The sequence below is a fragment of the Pongo abelii genome, chromosome 14 (assembly GCF_028885655.2).
Source record: "Pongo abelii isolate AG06213 chromosome 14, NHGRI_mPonAbe1-v2.0_pri, whole genome shotgun sequence".
Classification (NCBI taxonomy): domain Eukaryota; kingdom Metazoa; phylum Chordata; class Mammalia; order Primates; family Hominidae; genus Pongo; species Pongo abelii.
Window position 1 is genome coordinate 29051274 of NC_071999.2, and position 24971 is coordinate 29076244.

Sequence of the window (24971 nt, forward strand, 5' to 3'; positions counted from 1 at the left end):
TTAAATGAATTAGTGTTTGACTTTATGGATCCTATTATACTATTTCTATTAATTTCTGCCTTTACCTTAGACATTTCATTCTATTTCCCTTTAAGATTTACTCTGACTTATTAAATCTCCTAATCACCCCATCTCAGTTTTCTCTGTTTATATTGTGTAAATATTCCATTTCTAATGTGAAGCTAGTAGGATGTTCCTTTTTGGGAGGTAATGGGGGTTCATCTTGGCCTCATAAAAGTGTAAAAATCAAAACCAAATAAGCATATATTTCATGTAGGCCAGGCATGGTGGCTCATGCCTGTAATCCCAACACTTTGAGGGGCTGAGCAGGAGAATAGCTTGAGCCCAGGAGTTCAAGACCAGCCTGGGCAACACGGTGAGACACTGTCTCTACAAATAAAAACATTAGCTAGGCATGGTGGTGTGAGCCTGTGGTCCCAGCTACATGGGAGGCTGAGGTGGGAGGATCACTTGAGCCCAGGAGGTCAAGGCAGCAGTGAGCTATGTGCCACTGTACTCTAGCCTGGGCAAGACTCTGTCTCAAAAAAACAAAACAAAACAAAACAAAAACACTTGTTGCTTTTCTCGTATCTTAGGATTATAAACTTACTTCATTGATTTTCAGTCTTTCTTTTTCTTTTTTTTTTTAAATTAAGACAGAGTCTTGCTCTGTCACCCAGGCTGGAGTGCAGTGGCATGATCTCAGCTCACTGCAACCTCCACCTTCTGGGCTCCAGCGATTGTCCCACCTCCCAAGTAGCTGGGACTACAGGAGTGTGCCACCACACCTGGCTAATTTTTATAATTTTTAGTAGAGACAAGGTTTCACCACATTGGCCAGGCTGGTCTTGAACTCCTGACCTCAGGTGATCTGCCTGCCTCAGCCTCCCAAAGTGCTGGGATTACAGGCATGAGCCACCACACCCAGCCTCTTTTTTTGTTTTTTTAAGAGAGAGAGTTTCACTCTTGTCTTCTAGGCTAGAGTGCGATAGGCCATCTAGGCTCACTGCAACCTCTGCACCCGGGTTCAAGTGATCTCCTGCCTCAGGCCCCTGTGTAGCTGAGACTACAAGCACCTGCCAGCACTCCAGCTAATTTTTGTATTTTTAATAGAGACAGGGTTTCACCATGTTGGTCAGGCTGGTCTCGAACTCCTGACCTCAGTTGATCCACCTCCCTCAGCCTCCCAAAGTGCTGGGATTACAGGTGTAAGCCAGCACGCCTGGCCACTAATGAATATTTTCATAAATAATCGCAACCATCAAGAATACCATACAAATTATATTTTTAAATATATAAATGAAACAAGATGGAATTGTGAAAAACGTTCAGGCAGCTGACAAGAAGCCAAGAGGCCAGGCGCCATGGCTCACACCTATAATCCCAGCACTTTGGGAGGCTGAGACAGGAGGATTGCTTGAGCCCAGGAGTTCAAGACCAGACTGGGCAATATGGCGAAACCCTGTCTCTATAAAATATACAAAATTTAGCTAGGTGTGATGGCAATGCCCATAGTCCCGGCTACTTGAAAGGCTGAAGTGGGAGGATCACCTGAGCCTGGGAGATCGAGGCTGTAGTGAGCTGTGATCACACCACTGCACTCCAGCCTGGGTGAACAGTGAGAACCTGTCTCAAAAAAAAAAAAAAAAAAAAGCCAAGAAAAGACAGAGAAATGAGAAGTAGAGAAAATGAATAGAAAATAATACTTTAAATGTAAATAATCTAAGCATACCAATTAAAAGACAGAGACTGGTACAGTGGATATAAAAACATGAACCAACTATATGCTGTTCATAAGAAATTCACCTTAAACACAACATAGGTAGATTGAAAGTAAAAAGGATGGTTAATGTTATCTTGGTAACATTATATTTTTTTCAAAAGTATAATTGGCTATATGAATATAAGATAATGTAGATCAACAGTCTTTTTAACTTAGAATGCTCCAGGAGGGCAGAATGAATAGATCCTTCCTGAATGAATCAATGAATGAATGACAGCCAAGTGGTACTGGCACATAGGATGCAAAGGAAAAAAAGAGAGCAATAAAGAGGATATACTATATACAAAAATAAGTTCTAAATAGATTAAATAGAAAAAGGCTATGGAGCTATGTACAAATTAAATCTCTATTCATTAAAAACATTCTAAACATTCTAAGTTATCATATTAAAAAATAAGCAGCCAGGCCAGGCACGGTGGCTCATGCCTGTAATTCCAGGAATTTGGGAGGCCAAGGCAGGTAGACTGCTTGAGCCCAGCAGTTCAAGACCAGCCTGGGCAACCTGACAAAACCCCATCTCTACCAAATATATAAAAAAAATTAATCGGGCATGGTGGCATACGCCTGTCACCCCAGCTATCATACTTAAGAAGCTGAGGTGACAGGATCATCTACGCCTGGACTTCAAGGCTGTGGTGAACTGTGATTGTGCTACTGCAGTCCAGCCCAGGTGATAGAGTGAGACTCTGTCTCAAAAACAAAAAGCAAAACACACACATGCACACTCACACACACACACACACACACACACACGATAGGCAGCAAGGACTTAAACTGTGGCAAATTGAATCCGTGCTTAAATCTCTGCTCCCTTGTAACACCTACCAAATGGCCAGACAAGAGGAAAAAGTACAAAAGCACAAAGATGAAAAGAAAAAGAACAGACAAGAGATGGGAGTAAAACTGTAAAAGATGAAAAGTGCACAAATGAGTAGTAACTGACTTAGCAGATGAGAAGATACTAAAACTATCTGTAAAAGGGGAAGACAAGAAGCAAAAAGGCTTCAAAAAGCCTTAAGAAGAGAGGAATCAGGTACCATTGAAGTTATGAGTGGGGATAAGGAACAAAAAACAGGAGGATTAATTGAAAATAGGTTTAGGGAACAGTTAGATCTCCCGTGTCCCATCTCCCACATGTACCTCTAGATGTGTATCCTCCTCCATTCCTGAAGAAGATGGGCAGTTTACTTTTTGGATAAATTAAAATGGAAAGAGGAAATAAGTTGTTGGATTTATAAGAGGAGAATTAAGTGAAAGTCATTATGCTGAATGGTGAGACAGCCCCCTCACCCCAATCCTTTTCCCCCACCCAGTTCTCAGCACGCAGCCAAAGCCTATAGCCTCAAGTCAGGTGGTTGGAAGAGCTCTCATTGGAGAAACTCAGTGAGAAAAATTATAAATAGGGTGTCACAGAAGTCCCTACATGAAGAGATTCCTTCCCGATTCCTCTTAAATGAAGCTACCAGTTAACTAGTCCCGTCCATTCATGCATCTAACAAACAGCTTTTCATGGCCTTCTTCTCAAGTATTAATAAACATTCAAAGAACAGTAGGTATTTTAAGAAAGTGTCTAACATAAGTGACAGACTCCTTGGCAGGAACTCTACCTATCTCTCAAAATCTACTCTTGCTTTTTATCTTGGTAAATGAATTAAAAATCTGTCCATGGGCAGGGGATGGTGGCTCATGTCTGTAATCTCAGCACTTTGGGAGGCTGAGGCAGGAGGATAGTTTGAAGCCTGGAGTTTAAGACCAGCCTGAGCAACAAAGTGAGACCTCATCTCTACAGAACATTTAAAAAGTAGCCAGGTGTTGTGGCATGCACCTGTAGTCTTAGTACCTGAAAGGCTGGGGGAAGGAGGATCAATCACTTGAGCCCAGGAGTTTGAGGCTGCAATAAGCTGTGATCACACCACTGCACTCCAGCCTGGAAGACAGAGTGACACCACACCTCTTAAAAGAAAAAAAAACCTGTGCACAGCTGTTCAGCAACATTACATTTCCCAGCCCCTATTGGGTTAGGCATGGGCATATGTTTAAATTATCACCAGCAGAACCTAAACAGAGGTGGTGTGTGACATTTATAGCCCAGAGCCTTCAAGAGAGTGAAACTGGGCCAGGCACAGTAGCTCACTCCTGTAATCCCAACACTTTGGGGAAAAAAATATAATACTAAAAAGAACAACAACAAAGCATTTAGTTAGTTTGTTTTTGTTTTTGTTTTTGTTTTTTTGAGAGGGAGTTTCACTCTCATTGCCCAGGCTGGAGTGCAATAGCACAATCTCGGCTCACTGCAACCTCTGCCTCCTGGGTTCAAGCAATTATCCTGCCTCAGCCTCCCAGCTAGCTGGGATTACAGGCATGCACCACCACACCCGGCTAATTTTTGTATTTTTAGTAGAGATGGGGTTTCGACATGTTGGCCAGGCTGGTCTTGAGCTCCTGACCTCAGGTGATCCACTCGTCTCAGCCTCCCAAAGTGCTGGGACTACAGGCATGAGCCACCACACCCAGCCCAACGAAGCATGTGGAAGAAACAAAAAACCCAATGGAGAGGTTGTAAGATAATAGTTAAGGAATGTCCCCAGAGCATAGAACAATAGGAGAAAAACAAAAAAAAAATGGGAGGCTGAAATTATCAAATAAAACAAGAAAATTTAGCCAGAATCGAAAAATGAAGTTACTTAAAATTACCTAATAATGCCTAGAACAATGATTGTAAACAAATAAAATCCCTTACCAAGGATAGCTCTCCCGAAACTTATTAATATTATGAAGAGAAGATGCTAAAAGTTACCAAAAAAAAAAAAAAAGAGACAGATCACATACAATGAATCTAGGATAAGAATGGAAAAAAATGGCAAAAGCATTCTCAACAACGTAAGACAGTGGCGTAGCCAGGAACATGGCTCACTCCTATTATCCCAACATTCTGGGAGGCTAAGGTGGGTGGATTGCTTGAGTCCAGGAGTTCAAGACCAGCCTGGGCAACATAGAGAAATCCTATCCCTAATAAAAATATAAAAAATTAGCCAGGCATGGTGGCGAGTGCCTGTATGGGAGGCCGAGGCGGGAGAATCACCTGAACCTGGGAGGTCGAGCTTACAGTGAGCCGAGAACGCACCACCACACCCCAGCCTGGACAACCAGAGTGAGACTCTGTCTCAAAAAAAAAAAAGAGGCCAGGCACAGTGGCTCACGTCTGTAATTCCAGCTACTTGGGAGGATGAGGCAGGAGAATCACTTGAACCTGAGAGGTGAGGGTTGCAGTGAGCTGAGATCGCGCCACTGCACTCCAGCCTGGGTGACAGAGCAAGAAAGACAATGGAGCAAAGGCTTAATGTGAAATAAAACTATTTCCAATCTTGAATTTTATCCTCAAGTAAACCATTGAAAAAGTAACAACACAGAAGAAAGATGTTTTTATAGATCAAGGATCTCAAAGCATGTGCTCTAACAAAATGAGATAGAGAAGAAAATGTGTGGTCCAAAAAGAAAGGGTATCCAACATAGAAGAGACGAAAGTCCCAGGAGGAGGGCAAAATGATAGGAAGACAGTTGTGCCAGAAAACCTGGGTATAGATGACAGCTACAGACAGAGAGCTCCTGGTACCCATGGACAAAAAATGAAATTAACAGGTAATCCAATATTTTTGTGCATGTGAATTTGAAAGGCTATATGAAATATAGGAAAAACAAATAGGAAAAAAATAAAGCAACTGTTAACTTTGGGTGGGAACAGGGGAACAGGAAAGAAAATATACTCAGCCAGGTGCAGTGGCTCACGCCTGTAATCCCAGCATTTTGGGAGGCCAAGGCGGGTAGATCACAAGGTCAAGAGTTCGAGACCAGCCTGGCAAAGATGGTAAAACCCCATCTCTACTAAAAATACAAAAATTAGCTGGGCATAGTGGTGGGCGCCTATAATCCCAGCTACTTGGGAGGCTGAGGCAGGAGAATTGCTTGAACCCGGGAGGTGGAGGTTGCAGTGAGCCAAGATCGTGCCACTACACTCTAGCCTGGGTGACAGAGCAGACTCTGTCTCAAAAAAAAAAAAAAAAAAAAAAGAAAAAAAAGAAAAGAAAAGAAAGAAAAAAAGAATATATACTCATAGAATATTTTTTGTCTTACCATTAAACAATTTTGCAGGCTGGGCACACTGGCTCACACCTGTAATCCCAGCACTTTGGGAGGCCAAGGTGGGAAGATCATTTGAGCCCAGAAGTTTGAGGCCAGCCTGGGCAACATAGTGACACCTCGTCTCCAAAAAAAAAAAAAAAAAAAAGAAAGAAAAAAAAAAAAACGTGCCTGTGGTCCTCCTTACTAGAAAGGATGACATGGGAAGATCACTTGAGCCCAGGAATTCAAGGCTGCAGTGAGCCATGATCCTGCCACTGCACTCCAGCCCAGGTGACAGAGTGAGACTCTGTCTCAAAAAACACCAAAAAACAAAACAAAAAAACACCCACACATTTGTCCATACTCATATTAGTATAAACAATGAATACAGGTCTAACAAAAAATTGTGATGTATCTATATTGGAAGGATGAGGAGAAGATATACACACTAGATGTTATCTAAAATAGATAGAAGCATATAATTTAGAAATATAAAAAGTAAAATACATCTAAAAGATTAAAAGACGTTGGCTCTGAGAACAGGCCTAATAGGTGATAAAAAGAACTGCTTCATAAGCCTTGTGCTTTATATTATCACCTTTTATATTAAACCAAATGCTTACTATGATTTTTAAAGTCAAATTATTTTAAAAGAAGGCAAAGAGACAGACTGGGAAACATATTTCCAACACATGTAAGAGTTTAAGAATTAAAGCCTATAATATATTGAGTTCCTGCAAACACAATTAACAAAGATCCCAACAGAAAGTCAAAGGACATAAAAAGATAAGTCAAAGAGGAAGTACAAATAGCCAATAAACATATGAAAAGACGTGTAATCTGGTTATCAATCAGCGAAATGCAAATGAAAACACCATTGATATCAGTTTTTATCCAGAACATTGAAAGATTAACAATATCCAGTATTAGACTGTGAAGAAATATGATTTTTACATAATTGGTTGGAGTGGGTCAACTAGCTATCATTTCAGAAGAGAATTTGTAAGTATTTATGGCAATTTAAAATACACCTATTCTTTGACCCTTCTAGGAATTGAAAGTATTCAAACATGTACACAAGAACATGTGTAAATTAAAAGACATTATGGTCTGTGTTCATAACAATGGGACATATAGAACTATAAAATGAATAAGGTCTATCTCTATGTACTGACAAGGAAATGCTTTCAAGACATACTGATAAGTAATAAATATACGTATATATACATATATATATATATATGCACACTGCAGGACAATATATGTATAGTATGGTCCCATGGAAGTCAAATAAAACAGCAGATAAATGTGTGACTGCCATTTAATGTGGATTGAGAGAACATATATCAAACTATCAACAATGGTTATTTCAGAAAAAAAGAAGAGAAATCAGGGGTAAAGTATGATATTCTTTTACACCATTTGACTTTTTTGCAAGTAAACTTTCATTATTATTTATATAATTTAAAATATGTTTAATAAACCAAAGAAGCACAATACAGTAAAGAAAACATAAGAGATAGTAAAACATTAAACATAAGAAGGAAATTCTATATGATGCACAATCAAATAAGGTGACAGGTTAATTATGTCTAATTCTGCTTTAAATATTGAATACTTTTAAAATATGGTACAACAAATAAAGGGTGAATTGCAGTTAATAGCAATGACCAATTCTTTTTGAGAAGGGCATAGTAGAGCACTGAACCAAATTCAGTCATTTTCACTTTGAATTGTTGTTTCCACTTCTATGTATTATCAAAACTATTATTTCTTTTTCTGTCAGTACTTTAAGGCTCTTGTTCACAGGCCATAATCTCATCTAAAACAGCAAACAGATCCTGCTACCTTTCAGTTAGCACATGCCTAATAATCTTTACACTTCCCCTAATTTTCTCCACACTATACTTGCCCAAATAACAGAGCCCTTCTTTAGGGTTTTATGGTAATTTGAACTTATCTCACTGTTCTTCTTGCCTCATATTACAGCATATATTCCAGATATCATACAGGATATGTAAGAAGTGAAAAGGTTTAAACCAACTAAAGAATAGGAACAAAAGTGTGATTAACACCATCCTGACCTTCTTTTGCCACTGAAGCCTCTAAATTGAGAGTTACTCTAGGAAAGCATATCAAAAATAGCCTTAGACTAGCCATATGCAGAAGACTGAAATTGGACCCCCACATTTGACCATATACAAAAATCAACTCAAGATGGATTAAAGGCTTAAATGTGAAACCTAAAACTGTAAAAACCCTGAAGAAGATCTAGGAAATACCATTCTAGACAACAGCCCAGGCAAAGACTTCATGACAAAGTCAAAAAGCAACTGTAGGCCAGGTGCGGTGACTTACTCCTGTAATCCCAGCACTTTGGGAGGCCAAGGCAGGCAAATCACCTGAGATCAGGAGTTCAAGACCAGCCTGGCCAACATGGCAAAACCCTGTCTATATGAAAAATACAAAAAAAATTAGCTGGGCATGGTGGTGGGCACCTGTATCCCAGCTACTTGGGAGGCTGAGGTAGGAGAATCACTTAAGCCCGGGAGGCAGAAGTTGCAGTGAGCTGAGATCGCCCCACTGCACTCTCCCCTCTACAAAAAGAGTGAAAACTCTGTCTCAAAAAAAAAAAAAAAAAAAGCAACTGTAATAAAAATAAAAATTGACAAGTGCGATCTAATAAAACTAATGAGCTTCTGCACAACAAAAGAAATTTCAATAAACAGACAACCTACAGAATGAGAGAAAATATCTGCAAACTATGCAACCAACAAAGGTCTAATATCCAGAATCTATAACTCAAACAACTGAAGAAGCAAAAACAATCAGCCCTATTAAAAAATGGGCAAAGGACATGAACAGATGCTTCTCAAAAGAAGACATACACATGGCCCGCAAACATGAAAAATGCTCAATGTCATGAATCATCTGGGAAATACAAATCAAAACCACAACGAGATACCACCTCACACCAGTCTGAATGACTATTATTAAAAAATCGAAAACAACAGATGCTGGTGAGGTTGCAGAGGAAGGGGAATGCTTATACACTGTTGGTGGAAATGTAAATCAGTTCAGCCACTGTGGAAAGCAGTCTGGAGATTTCTCAAAGAACTTAAAACAGGACTACCATTCGACCCAGCAACCCCATTACTGGGTATATGCCCACATGAATATAAATTATTCTATCATAAAGATACATGCATATGTATGTTCACTGCAGCACTATTCACAATCACAAAGACATGGAATCAATCTAGGTGCCCATGAATGGTGGATTGGATAAGGAAAATGGGGGACATATACACCATGGAATACTATGCAGCTACAAAAATAATGAGATAATGGCCTTTGCTGCAACATGGATGGAGCTGGAGGCCATTATCTTGAGTGAATTAATGCAGAAACAGAAAACCAAATACTGCATGTCCTCACTTATAAGTGGGAGCTAAACACGGAGTATATACAGACACAAAGAAGGGAACAACAGGCACTGGGGCCTATTTGAGGGTGGAGGGTGGGAGGAGAATGAATATTGGGAAACTACCTACCAGGTATTATGCTGATTACCTGGGTGACAAAATTATCTGTACACCAAACCCCCATGACACTCAAGTTACCCATGTAACAAACTTGCACATGTACCCCTGAACCTAAAAGTCAGAAATAAAAAAAAGGAAGAAAACAAAAATTAGAGACACAAATAAATGAGAGTTTTAAAAAGAAGACATAAATTAAAAAGTGAAAATTTAGCTATTTAGAAATTAAATTTTCTCAGAAACCAGGTCAAATTTAAGATAAATTCCATTGGAGTTTGATCACTCATGATTTTGATGCTCTTAAGTGTTTCACTGCTGATGACAATATACCAGGAGTTCGTGCTTTCCCAGCACCCTGTTTGGTGGTTCCCGGATAATACATACTATCCTTGTTAATATTCTAAGATTTAAAATGTTCCAGTATAAAGTAAAATTTTGAAAAATAAAATTTTACTGTATACAACAGAAAATAGTTACAGAAGCAAACCCCCTCACAATGTTGTTGCCGTAGAAACAGGGATGATGATGGTGATGATGCTTTACTGGTTAACCTCACTTACTCCTCACACCAATCTCATACAATAAGTCCTATTATTATTATTCCCATCATTTTAGAGATGAAGGAAGTGAGGCTTGGAGAGATCAATTCTGTAACTCACTCAGGATCTTGAACTTCTAACCACTATGCTTCACTGACTCTCCTGAGTAAAGTCACATTCTTATACCTCAATACTGTTTCTTTTTCTTTCTTCCTTTTTTATTTATTTATTTATTTTTTTCTTGAGATGGAGTTTCACTCTGTCGCCCTGGCTGGAGTGCAGTGGCACAATCTTGGCTGCAACCTCTGCCTCCTGGGTTCAAGTGATTCTCCTGCCTCAGCCTCCCAAGTAACTAGGATTACAGGCATGAGCCACCATGCCCGGCCTAATACTGGGTTTTCAAATCAGGTTTTTAACCATGAGGACTTGGAACATCCAAGTTTCTTCAAATAATGAAATCCAAACATGTTGTAAGAGTAGACCAAATCTTTCCTTAATATCAGATATTATTTTACAGAAGAGGAAACTAAGGCCCAGGTGCTTAAATAATTTCCTCAAAGGCAAATGGCCAATAATGGAAAGAGCTGGTACTCAGGTTGGTACAACTTAAAAAGGCATTGATCTTTTTACCTTACCCTGATACCTTCCAGAACACAGAACCATCTTTAAGCAATACATACGTTATGTAATACATGAAACACGGTATGCTGTGTTATTGCAGGTACAATATGAATATACAGGCCGGGTATGGTGGTTCACGCCTGTAATCCCAGCACTTTGGGAGGCCAAGGCAGGCGGATTACCTGAGGTCAGGAATTTGAGAGCAGCCTGGCCAACACTGCGAAACCCCGTCTCTACTAAAAATACAAAAATTAGCTGGGTGTGGTGACGCACGCCTGTGATCCCAGCTACACGGCTGGGGGATGAGAATTGCTTAACCCGGGAGGTAGAGATTGCAGTGAGCCGAGATCGCGCCACTGCACTCCAGCCTGGGCGACAGAGAGAGAATCCCTCTCAAAAAACAAAAACAAAAATATGAATATACAAAACATTAAGAATTTGCTAAAAGAATCTGTAAGTTTCTAAAGTTTTCCTATAAAAAGCAACACTTTATATTAATTATATTATTTACATATAAGACTAAATATTTCTGATATTTAAGCTTCTGTTCCACCTATTAATCCAACAAATTAAAGATTATCAAAAATTAAGATCTTACAATGAAACCACAACATTATGAAGGTTAAAATATGGACTACATTTTCCTAAGACTTATTCAGGCTTTTCCAACTTCTAGCTAATCTTACCCTAAAAGTAAATCAATCTTTTATAATTCAAAATACTTCTATAAATTAAATTAAAATGTTTAACTGATGACAACATGGGTATCATAAAAAATAAATAGCATAGTAATACTGTTTTCCTTTTGATTTAGGAAGAGGTAACATCTCCAACAACTACCCAGTGAAGTAGATGATATTCTGTTGCCAGTTCAAAGCATCTATATTATGCTGGCAAAGATTTCCAAAGCCTACTAATGTTTTTGCTTTGAGTGGCTCATACAAGTTCCCTGCACCTCATTAATGCAATGGTTTTATGACTAAAGGACACCAGCATGAGACTTTAGGAGTTGTAATGTTCTCCAAAATTGAAGTATAATCTCACACCCCTTATTTAATATATAGAAGATTCACCAAGTAATATCCTGTTGAGCGATTAGAAAACTGCAATCATTTGCAGTTCTCAGTCCTTTTATGTCATAGAAATTCATGACGCATTTTTGCCATATAGTTTTACTTCTTCATTTTCCTTATCAAGCATCTAAAAATAAGTGAAATTCTAACATCTTTTAAAAAAATCTTGTCAGATTTCTTTTAGGACACCATGAAGATATCTACAAAGTGTTTTGAAATTCATGTAAGTATCTACACTCTGAAACTGAATATCTGGCAGAAATAATTTCAATCAATAAATTTTATAACCCCCTGAAATTAACACTTACCTGCTTCATTGTTAACTGGGGACTCCCACAGTTTCCCCTCTTTTGTCCACGGGATCAGCTCTTCAAACCCATTCTGAAGGGGTTGTTCATTGACTGTGGCTAACTGCTTAGCAAATTCCACATCCCAAAGTGAAGGTGATGTGTCTGTATAACAAAGACATTTTAAGTAAGAACAACTCAATGTAAATATCTTTCTTAAAAAAGTTATAACCAATCCTGAATTGATCATGTATTTTTCAGACCTTGACACTCATAATTAAATAGTATATAATAAAAAGTTACTAAGAGATAACTGCAAAAATTATATTAAAAATTGTAACTACAATAATGGCAAGCTTAACTTTTGTTTTACAACAATGCCAGGTAATCACTGCCCCCCTCTACTGGAAAGAAAAAAATAAATTTGTATTTTGTTTCAGGGTATTTTTATGAATGTGAATGTTTGTTGTACAATATGTGACTCTGGTTTTTAAAGTCTAGCCTGTTTATCTTTATTTTTAGTCTATCAAAATTAGTCACTAATGTACTACTGTTAACAACCAAAAAAGTTAAATTAACAGAATGACGATAAAACTGCTAATGAATACTGAGTACTTCCTCTGTGCTTAAATGCTTTTTATGCATTAGTGCATGTCATCCTCACAACCAACCCTATGAGTAACATATTATCATGTTGGCTAATTACCACCATCATATTACATGTTTCAATAACTTATTTACTTTTGAAACTTCAGATCATCTTTGGAGAATGAGCCATATTCCCACCAGTTACTGCTGCTGGGAATGTAAAATGGTACAATCACCTTGGAAAACCGTTTGATGGCTTCTTAAAAAGTTAAAAATATATCTATTATTCAACATAGGCATTTCATTCCTGGATACTCACTCAAGAGATAATACATGCCCACACAAAGATTTGTACACAAAAGTTAATGGCAGCTTTCTTTGTAATAGCCAAATGTGGGTTGTAATCTGGGAAACAACCCAAATGTCCACTAACAGGTGAATAAGTACAAAAATGTGATACATTCATACAATTGTATACTACTCAGTAATAAAATGTGTTACTAGTACATGTAACAGCATGGATGAATCTCAAATCATTATGCTGAGTGAAAGAAGCCAGATGCAAAGGAGTAGTACATACTGTGTGATTTCAGTTACATGCAATTCTAAAAGATACAAACTAATTTACTGTAACAGTAGATCAATGGTTGCCTGCATACTGTGTGTGTGTGTGTGTGTGTGTGTGTGTGTGTGTGTGTATTGCAAATGGACACAAGAAAACTTTGGAGGGTCATGAAAATGTTCAAAATTATAACTGGCAGTATCATGGGTGTATATATTTGTCAAAACTAGTCAAGTTATATACTTTAAATATGTGCAGTTTGTTGCACACAAATTATACCTTAATAAAGTTGTAAAAAGAAAATGAATAACAATATCTATCCCTTGGCTACCTTTTTCCCTATATTTTTATTCTTTAGTTATTTTTACCAACATTTTTGATCTTTCTTATTTTTTTCTGTGTGATCTCACTTTTTAAAATAAATGAGGATCGGCCGGGCATGGTGGCTCACGCCTGTAATCCCAGCACTTTGGGAGGCCGAGGCAGGTGGATCACAAGGTCAGGAGATCGAGACCATCCTGGCTAACACAGTGAAACCTCGTCTCTACTAAAAATACAAAAAATTAGCTGGGTGTTGTGGCGGGGGCCTGTAGTCCCAGCTACTCGGGAGGCTGAGGCAGGAGAATGGCGTGAACCCAGGAGGCGGAGCTTGCAGTGAGCCAAGATCATGCCACTGCACTCCAACCTAGGCGACAGAGCAAGATTCTGTCTCAAAAAATAAATAAATAAATAAATAAATAAATTAATTAATTAATTAAATTAAATTAAATAAATGAGGATTGTATGGTTTGGTAATATACTTTTTTCACTGAATGCTTGCATCAGTATCCCATTTTATATATATATATATATCTCACAATCCCCAACTGTTGAATATTTTGATCATTTATATTTTCTCTTTTAAATACTATAATGACAAATAACCTTGTAGTTACACTTTTGTGCCTATCTGTAATATGTCCTTAGAACAAATTCCTAGGAACACCATTTCTGGGTTAGAGGCATAGATTCATATGATCTATCCTCCAGCTTACCTCTTTACTCACTCTTGCCAAGCCCACTAAAGCATATCAACAAATAGCTCATTTACTCTTCTAACTGTGTAAGCCTTATTTTATCTCTTTTGCTTTTCTGAATCTGTTTCTGAGCCTTCATGTGCAGAAATGTGTCTAACCACACACTGACTGCTAGATTTTAAGTATTTTGGCCTAGATCATCTGATACTGGGAAACAATCAGTTGTTAGCCTTAACTAGCCACATTTACAGAGCAATCACACCACTAAAAAAACTTAATTGTCTCAGTTATCTTTTACTTGGTGGTCACTGACTGATCTACGCCTTTTCCACCATCATTAGGATCATCACTATATTTTTACACTTGCTAATAGTTGCAAGCATTTATTAAATATGTACTATGTTCCAGGCACCTCAAGCATTTATTAAATATATACTATGTTCCAAGCACTATGCCTGACACTTTCTCAGATTACCTCATTTAATCCTTGAGATGTATGTACTAGCCCTCATTTTATAGGTGGGGAAAGGTTAGTGTGGCAGAACCTGAATTTGAATCCAGTTCTACACAACACCAACACTCTTTCTATTAAGCTATACTGCCTGTCGACTCTAGGATAACCAGTAGGGCCTATGACTATATCCTCTGTAGCAGTGGTAAGAACTTAGTGTGGAACAAGACATGGGAATCATGGAACAGAATAACTCACTCAATCAGTCAATTAAAAACAATTACTGAATGCCAACTATATTTCCAGCATTATTTGATGTGGTGAGAAAACAACAGTGAACAATTGCTAAATTTACATTTCCACATTTTGCTATTCTTGTACTTAATTGGGAACAAAAACCATTCTTTAGACTCATGCAAGTGTAGCATATTCAAACAGTACCTTCATTAGAGTAAATTATTACATAAACTTGTGTGCTATTTTCCTCACTAGAGGAAATACTAGAGTATAATCATTTGATACTGTTTGATAGAATACATAAAACTTCAGTGCTTCCTTGCCAACTAACTTCAGTTTTAGAAATAAGATTTTTTTATTTTAAAAAGTAAGCTGGCTCCTTCAAGAATCTCAAGAATCTTCAAGCATCTCTTTTGGCTGAACAACAGCAGCTGCCCTGACAACAACAAATTTCTTTCTTTTTTTTTTTTTTTTTGTGGGGCGGGACGGAGTTTTGCTGGTTGCCCAGGCTGGAGTGTAATGGTGCAATTTTGGCTCACTGCAACCTCCGCTTCCCGGGTTCAAGTGATTCTCCTGCCTCAGCCTCTCAAGTAGCTGGGAGGCTACAGGCGCCCGCCACTATGCACAGCGAATTTTTGTATTTTTAATAGAGACGGGGTTTCACCATGTTGGTCAAGCTGGTCTTGAACTCCTGACCTCAGGTAATCCACCTACCTCAGCCTCCCAAAGTGCTGGGAATACAGGCATGAACCACTGCGCCCAGCCAACAAACTCCTTTCCGATGCATGCTTAACCATTTGAGCTGGGGAGAGGTGAGTCATTGTCCCTATGCATTTTGCACTTACTTCCTTTTTATCATACACAAGAGAATGCAGTTTTCGCATTCCCTTCGTAACAAGAAGGGGGTTGTTCTTTCAGCTTCACTTTCAGTTGAAATGAACAAACACTGAATTAACTTCTTTCCTCTATAGATGTATATTTTATAGTACAATTTGTTCAAAAAAAGAATTTAAGATTTAAGATAACTAGTTCCTATGATCTGTAAGCCACATGAGTAGGTGCTACGTGAATGAGATACAGCCCCTAATGGTATATTAAATAGGGGGAAAATCAAAAGTTTGTATAAGTAACTGGTAGAAAGATTAAATGAGCCCTTGGAGGCCAGCCTAGGAACTTATCTATCATATACAACATTCTTTTTTTCCCCCGCCTTTGAGTTGGAATCTCACTCTGTTGCTTAGGATGGAGTGTTATGGCATAATCATGGCTCACTGCAGCCTCAAATTCTGGGCTCCAGTGATCCTGCCACCTCAACCTCCCAAGTTGCTAGGATTACAGGCATGTACCACCATGCCTGGATAATTTTTTTCTACTTTTTAGAGAAAGGGGCTCACTATGTTGCTCAGGCTGGTCTTGAACTCCTAGTCACAAGCCATCCTGTTGTCTCAGCCTCCCAAGTCCATACACAACATTATTTCTACAAGATCCAAAAAACTAACTTCTATTCTTTAGAAATGTTCATCACTTATATGCTGGAGACAATTTGTATTGAGTTTCTTCATTGATTTTACTAGTAAACCAAATTTAATGTCAAGCAAGAGGACACTCTTATTTCTCTTTTAGACTTAAAATGGCAAATTTCTTACCCAAAGAAAACACTACAAGTCTGTTAAATATATTCCTTGAATGTTCTTCCCATCTACTGAACAACCACTAAGTCACTTCAGTAAGTTTTTTTTATAAATGCTATCTCCTCTTCTAGGCAGTAAGCTGCCTAAGGGCAGGAACCAGTATATCTTTTTTATGTAATAGCATAGAGATACACTGTAAATGGTAGTTGATTATTAATGTTCTAACCCAAATTAGTAGCTAATCTGAACCTCTGGATTCGGTAATTGGTAGTACTTACCTCCCACTGTCTCACAGAATGCAACACTTCATGGGGGAAACCTGACCAAAACTAGCAATATTGACAACTGTAGTGTGATGTGTCCCCCACCAGGTTACTTAAGAGTGTATGTGTGTTGCTTGGATCCTGAAGGCTGGGCAGGGAGCCAAGGCCCTGGTGCCCAGCTGAGGAGCAGGGATCCCTGAGAACCCAAACATCCCAGGGCATACCTGAGAACATGTCAAAGAAAACACTGTCATCGTGCACACAGAGTAAGCAAACAGTCAGAACATTAGCTGAAAGGCAGCTTAGAGATGGGAGGCAGGGTGACTCTAGAGCTGCTCAGGAATGTCCAGTATGTAAGTCCTAGTAAACTCATATATTCATCAAGTTGGACTTGCCCAAATTATTCTTTGGTCTCTCGACGCCTTCCCAGTTTTGGGGGATGTTACAGTCCCAACCACCACATTCGTAAGCAGGATCCAGGCCAATGACAGGCTGGAATATTAAAATATTCAACTATTATACTGTCAGAACACTAAGGAAGGACATCTTGGAAAGATGGAATGTTTCTCCACCTGAGAAATAGTGTTATTCTTTCTTTTTTCAAGTTTAATTTTTAATTTATTAGAACCCAGTAAATGATGATTTTTAAAAGCAGAGTTTCTACCAAATTAACACTTAATTCAGGGCAAAAATACACTTAAAAAACCTAAATCTTAAGGCAGAAGTAAAACACTATAAAAACAGTGTGTCTAATACAGACTGTAAAATGTCAGATTTTTAAGAGATTCACATAGTATTTTATAGCACTAAAATATTAATACAGTCAGAAATATTTTCAGTTGGTCCAAGATTTCTGTTTATAAAATGTCTAGACTGCTAATTGAAGAAGTGTTGCTGTATAAGTAATAGCTACAATCCAACCAACCAAGTGATTGTTTTTATGACAAAAGAACTAAGGTAGGTAATTACATGGTTTCTATTTGTAAAGCTTTTGCAGTATTAAATATAAAGTATTACTAAGGGCATTTTTTGATTCATCTCCCTACCCTAATGCCCCCAGAATGTACACCACTTCCCTTTAACTCTATTTTTAAAATTCTGTGAACCGCCATACCTATTCACTGTGGGCCTGACCCTATAAAGGCATGAATTGTTTACTTTCATATGGTGGAAGAACAATTTTGGTAAACTACTACGTCTTTTTCTAGTCATTGAGCAATTTCAAACAGAAGTCTTAAGAATTGTTGCACCACGACAAGTGAACAACCTGTTTCTTTACCACTATTAAGTTTGAATTTTGTCTGGAATCTGTTAGAGTTGTCGATATTGCTAATTTTGGTCAGGTTTCTCCCATGAAATATTGCATTCCGTGAGACAGTGGGAAAACACATTTCATGTTTATGTGCAATTAACAGTAGCCCTTCTGAAAAACAGGGTTAACATTCTTACATTTCCCCTTGTGATCAAAACCTTTTGTTTTTAGGGAGCAGGATAAGATTTAAAAGTGCTTTAAATCAGAAAACAAGAATTAGCTAGCTTACACATTCCCACTGAATAGTGTCAAAAAACATAAATGCATTTAAAATAAGTTGTAAGTCCAACAAATATAAGCTTGATGGGTTCTTAACTAACATATTAAGTAATTACAAAGATTCATTTTTTTTACAAACTTTTAAGCTATTTTAATAAAATGGCTAAAGACCTCACTATACTTCTATTTATCTGTGCATTAATAAAAACCTGTTAAAATTCCTTATTTAGCACTTCTGAAAAAGTCTAGTCAAATAAGATCACTAAAATTACCAGAAAAGCTTTGAAATACTGATTGCAGATTCATTTCAAAGTAGATTTAATGCCTTTCAGGATCTGGTGTTTAAATCATGAATGTCTTCACCGACTTCAACTCTGAAAATATAAAAATTTTAGTCAGTGCTGGCTATAGTTAAACAATACTGGTATTACTTGAAAAAATAAAAACAAAAAATATATTGTCAATCATGCATTCCACAGTTTTTTCTTTTTTGAGCTTGATAGTATATATATTTTTTCTCATTAAAGGTTCAAAACCAAAAGCGGTTTCTCTTTGCTGCAAATATACATTAAAATAGAGTCTCTGTACAGCCAAGGGCTCTGGGCTCTGGCTGCCCCATATCCCTGCACCTCCCTGGCCAAACCCAAAAATATAGTGTTACTGCTCTGCAGGGCATAGAGGCAGTGCTCTCCTACCCCCGAGGAGGCTGGGTGGGAGCTGATGGGGAAGCCCTGGCCACCCCAGGGGTCCAGGAGCTGGAGCCTGCTTGGAGTTATTGCTTCAAGGGGGGGCACTAATGCCCAATGCAAATGATGAGAGGAGGAGCAAAGGGGGCATGGGCCTTTGCTCTCCAAGTCCCACTCTGCTCTGAAGAGGGGGTAGGATTAAGCAGCAGCAAAAGCATCACCCACTGGGAGACTGTGGCCTGCATCTCCTTCCCTCCCTGAGATAGGCTTCTGCCTCCCACACATCCCCTGCAGCCCCCTATGGCTTCCGCAAGGCCCCCTACACTCTGGGGGCACGCTATGGCTTGCAAGGGGCAGCACTGTGCCCAGAGCCTGGACACACGTTCCCAGCTTCTGAAACCCCCTAGGAGGAGGGAGGGGAGGGTATGGGGCCTGCTCCCAGGGGCTGATGGCATTGCCCTGGCCCTGCCAGCAGGCTGTGGCACTGCCCAGACCCTAAATCCACCCCAGCCCTTGGGGCTGACCCCATGCTAGGCAGGTCCTGCCAGAACCCCCACCAGTCCCACCCCTTGCCTCAGTCCATCATGGCCTCGAGCATCTCCAAGAACAGCTTGTGCATGGGCACCTTGCCCTCCAGCTTCACCCCATAGAAATGGGCCAGCACTTTGCCCGCTGTCTGGCGGAGGAGCGGTAGCGTGAGCAGCAGCCTGCCTGGTCGCCGCCGCTCAGTACCCCCTCCGGTGCCAGCCCAGCCAGCTTCGTACTCCAGCAGGGCCTCGTGCGGAGCTTCTGGCAGCTGCTCCACAGCCTCGGCATCTTCGATGTGCACAGAGTCTGAATCGGCAAGGGCCAGGGCCTTCAGTAGAACGTACTCCCCTCGCTCCAGCCGCAGGGCCTGCAGCCGCCGCACCAGTTGCAGCAGGGTAAACCCCCGTTCCCCTAGGCCAGCTGCCTGTGCCCCCTCTTCATCCAGGACTCAGTCCTCAGCGAAGGCCAGCTCATCCTGCAGTGGCAGTGAGCGCTGGGCCACGCCCGGCACCAGCACCTCCATCCACACGCTCTGCAGTACTGACATCTGGTCAGACAGCGACAGCGATGAGAAGCCTGGGATGCTCTTGGCCCAGCTGATGGTGACCACGATCTCTCAGTCAAAGAGGTCACAGAGGGTAGCCACGGATGGAAGGTGCCCATCAGGGCCCACGAGGTCGGGCATGGCATAGAGCTTCTCAGGCTCAACCACCAGCAGATGAGACACCAGTGCATTCACTGGGCCTGTCTTCCGGGGGCCTCCAGCGACTGCCAGGGGCCCAGCAGGGAAGGGGCACGGGAAGGGCAGCGGGTCCACCTCTGGCACCGCTTGTATTTCTGCCGCGCACCCGGGGCGCGGTCCAGGCGCACTCCCGCAGGCTCTTGGTGAAGCGGCAGGCCTGACAGGCCTTGCGTCTCCGCTGGTGATCTCACACTCGTTGGAGGCCGGACAGCTGTACTTGATGCTTCCCTGGATGGTCCTCTTGAAGAAGGCTTTGCAGTCCTCACAGGATGACACACCGTTGTGGTAGCCGGAGGCCACATCCCCACAGACCAGGCAGAGGCGCTTGGGCAGGGAGCTGAGCACCAGCTTCCCACCGCCCTGCTCGCCAGGCCCAGCCCCCTCCCCATCCTCCTCTTCCTTGTGGCCTGGGAGGCAGTGGATGGGAGCTGGACCAGGGGCCAGGGTCACAGGAGGCTCGGGTCTCCGTCTCCGAGGAACCCTCTGGACTGTCAGGCCTGGCCGGCTCTGCCATGACGTACAGAGGCTCAACGCCCAAAACCTGGCTGGACATGGCGCTGGTCACCTGACACGCGGCTGCCCTCCTGCCACAGCATGCCGATCCCAGGCACACGGCGGGGGCCGCCCGCTCCACCTCCTCGCGACCGGCCTGCAGGTCCACTCTTACACTTCCGCTGTCGCAGAGACCGCCACCTCGGGGGTGCCGCGCCCCGCCCCGAACCGGCGCACATCTTTGGGAAGTTGCCTAAAGTTGCTACGCCTCCCCCCAGCCCCGACGCCAGCGGGAGACGCTACCGGGTTATCAGGAAGTGAGTGGGGGGAGCCAAGGAAAAGGAAGTTCTCCCCGCCGTTGCGATGACCTTTGACCCAGAGAGGAGGGTGGCCCCAGGCCCCTTCGAGCGCCCCCACGTGGTCTTCAGAGCCCCTTCCCTGACACAGAGCCCTCCGCGTCTTCCACCAAGGCCAGCCCCACGGACTTCGGCAAGGGCGGGATTGAACCCTGCCCAGGGGCGGGCTGGATCGGAGGCCCAACCCTGACCCGGGACAGGACCCGCAGCCAGAGCCAGATCCTGCCCCAGGCCGGCCCACCAGGACTCGGACGCCGGATCCCGCCTGAACCCTGACCAGTCCTGCCCTCGACTGGGTCCCGACCGTGGCCCAGACTGGCCCCAGAGCCGGACCCCGCCTGCAGCCTGCCCCGCCTGCCTCCCTGCCGCCGCATTACACAATTTCAAGAACTAAGTGACAGGGCGCGGTGGCAGAAAGTAGGATATACCAATATCTAACAGTAGCTTTGGACCAAAAAGTAATTAGATTGCCGTTGTATCTTTTATTGTGTTCTCTTGCAAATATTAATCTTAATGTTTCCTGAAATATGATAATACTTCCATTTCATTTGGATAATAATGAATAATAGTTAAGTCCTCTTGGGTCTGCCCCAATACCTTCTTCCTCAGCACCTGTTTGGTGCTGGTGTCCAAAAGGGAGTTATCAGCCAGGGCCCCCAGCCACTGCTCCCTAACCACCCCCATAGCAGCTCAGACAGCGACTCCTTCTCACTGGGCAGGGAGTGAACTCTGGGCTGCGCTGAGGTTATGCTCAACCAAACTCCTCTTCACGGTACCCAGCTTGTGTCTCGCTCCATGTGTGACTGGCCATGAAAAAGCCTGAATTCATGGGGTGGGGGCTGGAAGGTGGAATTAGTACCTTTTCAGTTTGTATTAGAAAGTTATTTTCCAATAAAAAGACAACTAAGCAAAAAGAAAATAGTGGCAAGACATGAGCTCTAGAGCCAGACTGCCTGAATTCACGTCCCAACTCCACTGCCTTATGATATTTCTCTGGCCTGTTTTCTCATTTTTAAAATGGGAATAATATTAATGCTTATGTGGAGGATAAGGTTTTGTGAAGATTAGTGAGTTTCAGTACACACAAAATTCTTAGCACAGTACCTGACATATAGAAAACATTGCCTTAAGCCGGGCGCGGTGGCTCATGCCTGTAATCCCAGCACTTTGAGAGGCTGAGGTGGGCGGATCACCTGAGGTCAAGAATTCAAGATCAGCCTGGCCAACATGGAGAAACCCTGTCTCTACTGAAAAATACAAAAATTAGCCGGGTGTGGTGGCATATGCCCGAGGCTGAGGCAGGAGAATCGCTTGAACCTGGGAGGCGGAGGTTGCAGTGAGCCGAGATTGTGCCATTGCACTCCAGCCTGGGCAACAAAAGCGAAACTCCGTTAAAAAAAGAAAACATTGCCTTAACTATTATAGCTATAAATGTCCATGTTAGTGTATTAAATAAATGCTTTACATGTATTTAAATGAGTATATTAGGGCTTGTGTATAAACTTCTTCTTGCCTTGCTAGGAGTTGCTGTATGTACTTAAAGGTGTAAATAAATGTTTCAAAACATGTTTTTCACTGCTCTTACATTTTACCAATGACTTTGCCTATCTTTTTCTTTTTCTTTTTTTTTTTTTTTTAGATGGAGTCTTGCTCTGTCACCCAGGCTGGAGTGCAGTGGTGCGATCTCGGCTCACTGCAACCTCTGCCTCCTGGGTTTAAGCAATTCTCCTGCCTCAGCCTCCCAAGTAGCTGGGATTACAGGCGCCCACCACCACACCAGCTAGCTGGGATTACAGGTGCACACCACCATGCCCAACTAATTTTTGTATTTTTAGTAGAGATGGGAGTTCACCGTGTTGGCCAGGCTGGTCTTGACCTCTTGACCTCAGGTGATCTGCCTGCCTCAGCCTCCCAAAGCGCTGGGATTATAGGCATGAGCCACTGTGCCCAGACTGTTACGAGGTTGTAATGCCTATTCTCTGGGTTTAGCAGAAGGACCAAGTTATTTTCCCCCAAAACCAGGATTTTTCTTTGTCCATTAGAACATGCTTTATACTGCATGTGGAGGGATGTGTGAGCCTGAGAGTCCCTGACCAGTGCCTTGTATCTTGTTGAATTATTAATGATTTCTCTATGGTTATTTCTTTTCTGAAAATAAGTAATCACCATGGCAATGCTGTCACTTATTAATGATGCAATTAAGACTTTACGCATCTCTGCAAATCTACTTAAAAATAAAATAGCTTTAAAAAATAATGCCCTCACATTTGTATCAATTACTCATCCTATCTTGTGTTTTGTTTGTTTGTTTGTTTGTTGTTATTGTTGTTTTCTGCCTTTAGTTTTGCCTGCTTTTGCTTTGTCAGAACATAGGGCCTATAGAAAGAAAGCGTAGGCCAGGTGCGGTGGCTCGGGCCTGTAATCCCAGCACTTTGGGAGGCCTAGGCAGGTGGATCACAAGGTCAAGAGTTCAAGAGCAGCCTGATCAACATGGTGAAACCCCGTCTCTACTAAAAATACGAAAATTAGCCAGGCATGGTGGCGTGTGCCTGTAATACCAGCTACTCAGGAGACTGAGGCAGGAGAATCATTTGAACCCAGGAGGTGGAGGTTGCAGTGAGCCGAGAGCATGCCACTGCACTCCAGCCTGGGCAACAGAGCAAGACTCCATCTCAAGAAAAAAAAAAAGGAAAGAAAGAAAGGGTAGAGTTTAAGATGGTTTGATTCTCTAGATTGTGTTACTCTCATTTTTCATTTGAAGAAATGGAGGCACTCTGGGGCATATTTATTATACTGTAGTCTGGTCAACCAGAAAAACAACCACACAGAAACAAGGTGCCCCTGTCCTAACAGCTGCACCCACCTAAAACCCAGATACCCACATGGCCAGCAGCAGTAGCCCCCATATGTCTCTGCAGCCACATTTGCCTCAGTTTCTCTCTGTAAAGTGGGTATAATGCCTCCCTCACTCATATCACAAGGGTAACTGAGACCTTGCCTGAGAGATGGCTTTGTGTGAAGGGGTAGTGCTAGACAGTGCTAGGAAGATGTGATTGATCGTCATGCTCTGGACACCGCCATTCATGAGATGAAAGTTGGGAAACCATTCTCAGGCAGAGGCCTCACCCTTCCCAGTCCAGGCAGCCCTCTTCACATCCATATTGGATACTGATTCCTGTCCTCTGTTACTATCTGTGGATATAAATATCTATCTGTCAATATGTACAATTAGTGGAAGACATAGGTTGCCAAAAACCATATTTGTTCAGTACGAAAGATAAACAGAACCTTTGGGAAAGTTGTCTATTCATTGGTTCTGGAAAGTTTTCCCTCTGTGTGCATAAAATTAAGAATTTGGAATTCACAGCAGCATGACAGAGTTTACAGGAAGCTGAAAAGGCCCATGATTGTTGTTTTGAAGGCTTGCAGCCTTAAAGGCATGCAAAATTACAGAGGACAGGAAGCCATTTTCACAACTGGATTTGCAGCATCTGTTTACTGAGAGCCTGGTATGTGCCCAGCACCGGGGATGGCTCCTGCCTTAGCACCAAGTGCAGCTGAGGAGAGAAAAGCAACACCTAAGAAACAGTTTCAGAACATTTAGTGCTTTCTTGACTAGGAATACAAAAAGAAGTTAAAAACAAAACCCACGCACACACATAGAGAAATGAGGGTCGGCCATAGTGGGCAGAAAGGGGATTTCAGAAAGCCTTTAGATGAGTTATATTTTGCTTTTTCTTAAAAAAACAAAATCTGTCATATGTCAGCTAGTGCTGCTGCTGAAGAAGCTGAACATCATCCCAGAGGGCAGCAGAACCCTCAGCATCTCACACAGGCAGTTTCCAGCCAGGTGTGTGCCAGTTGCTGCATATGCTTGTTTGCTCTGAGCCCTGGCACCCCCCTCCAGCTGGCAGCTGCTTTGTT

General features: G+C 41.6%; 1 pseudogene; it reads right to left on the minus strand.

Annotated features, from left to right (window-relative positions):
• The window catches only part of LOC129049649 (steroid hormone receptor ERR1-like), a 53177-nt pseudogene extending 32189 nt beyond the window's left edge, over positions 1 to 20988 (minus strand).
• Positions 20989 to 24971: the final 3983 nt, after the last annotated feature.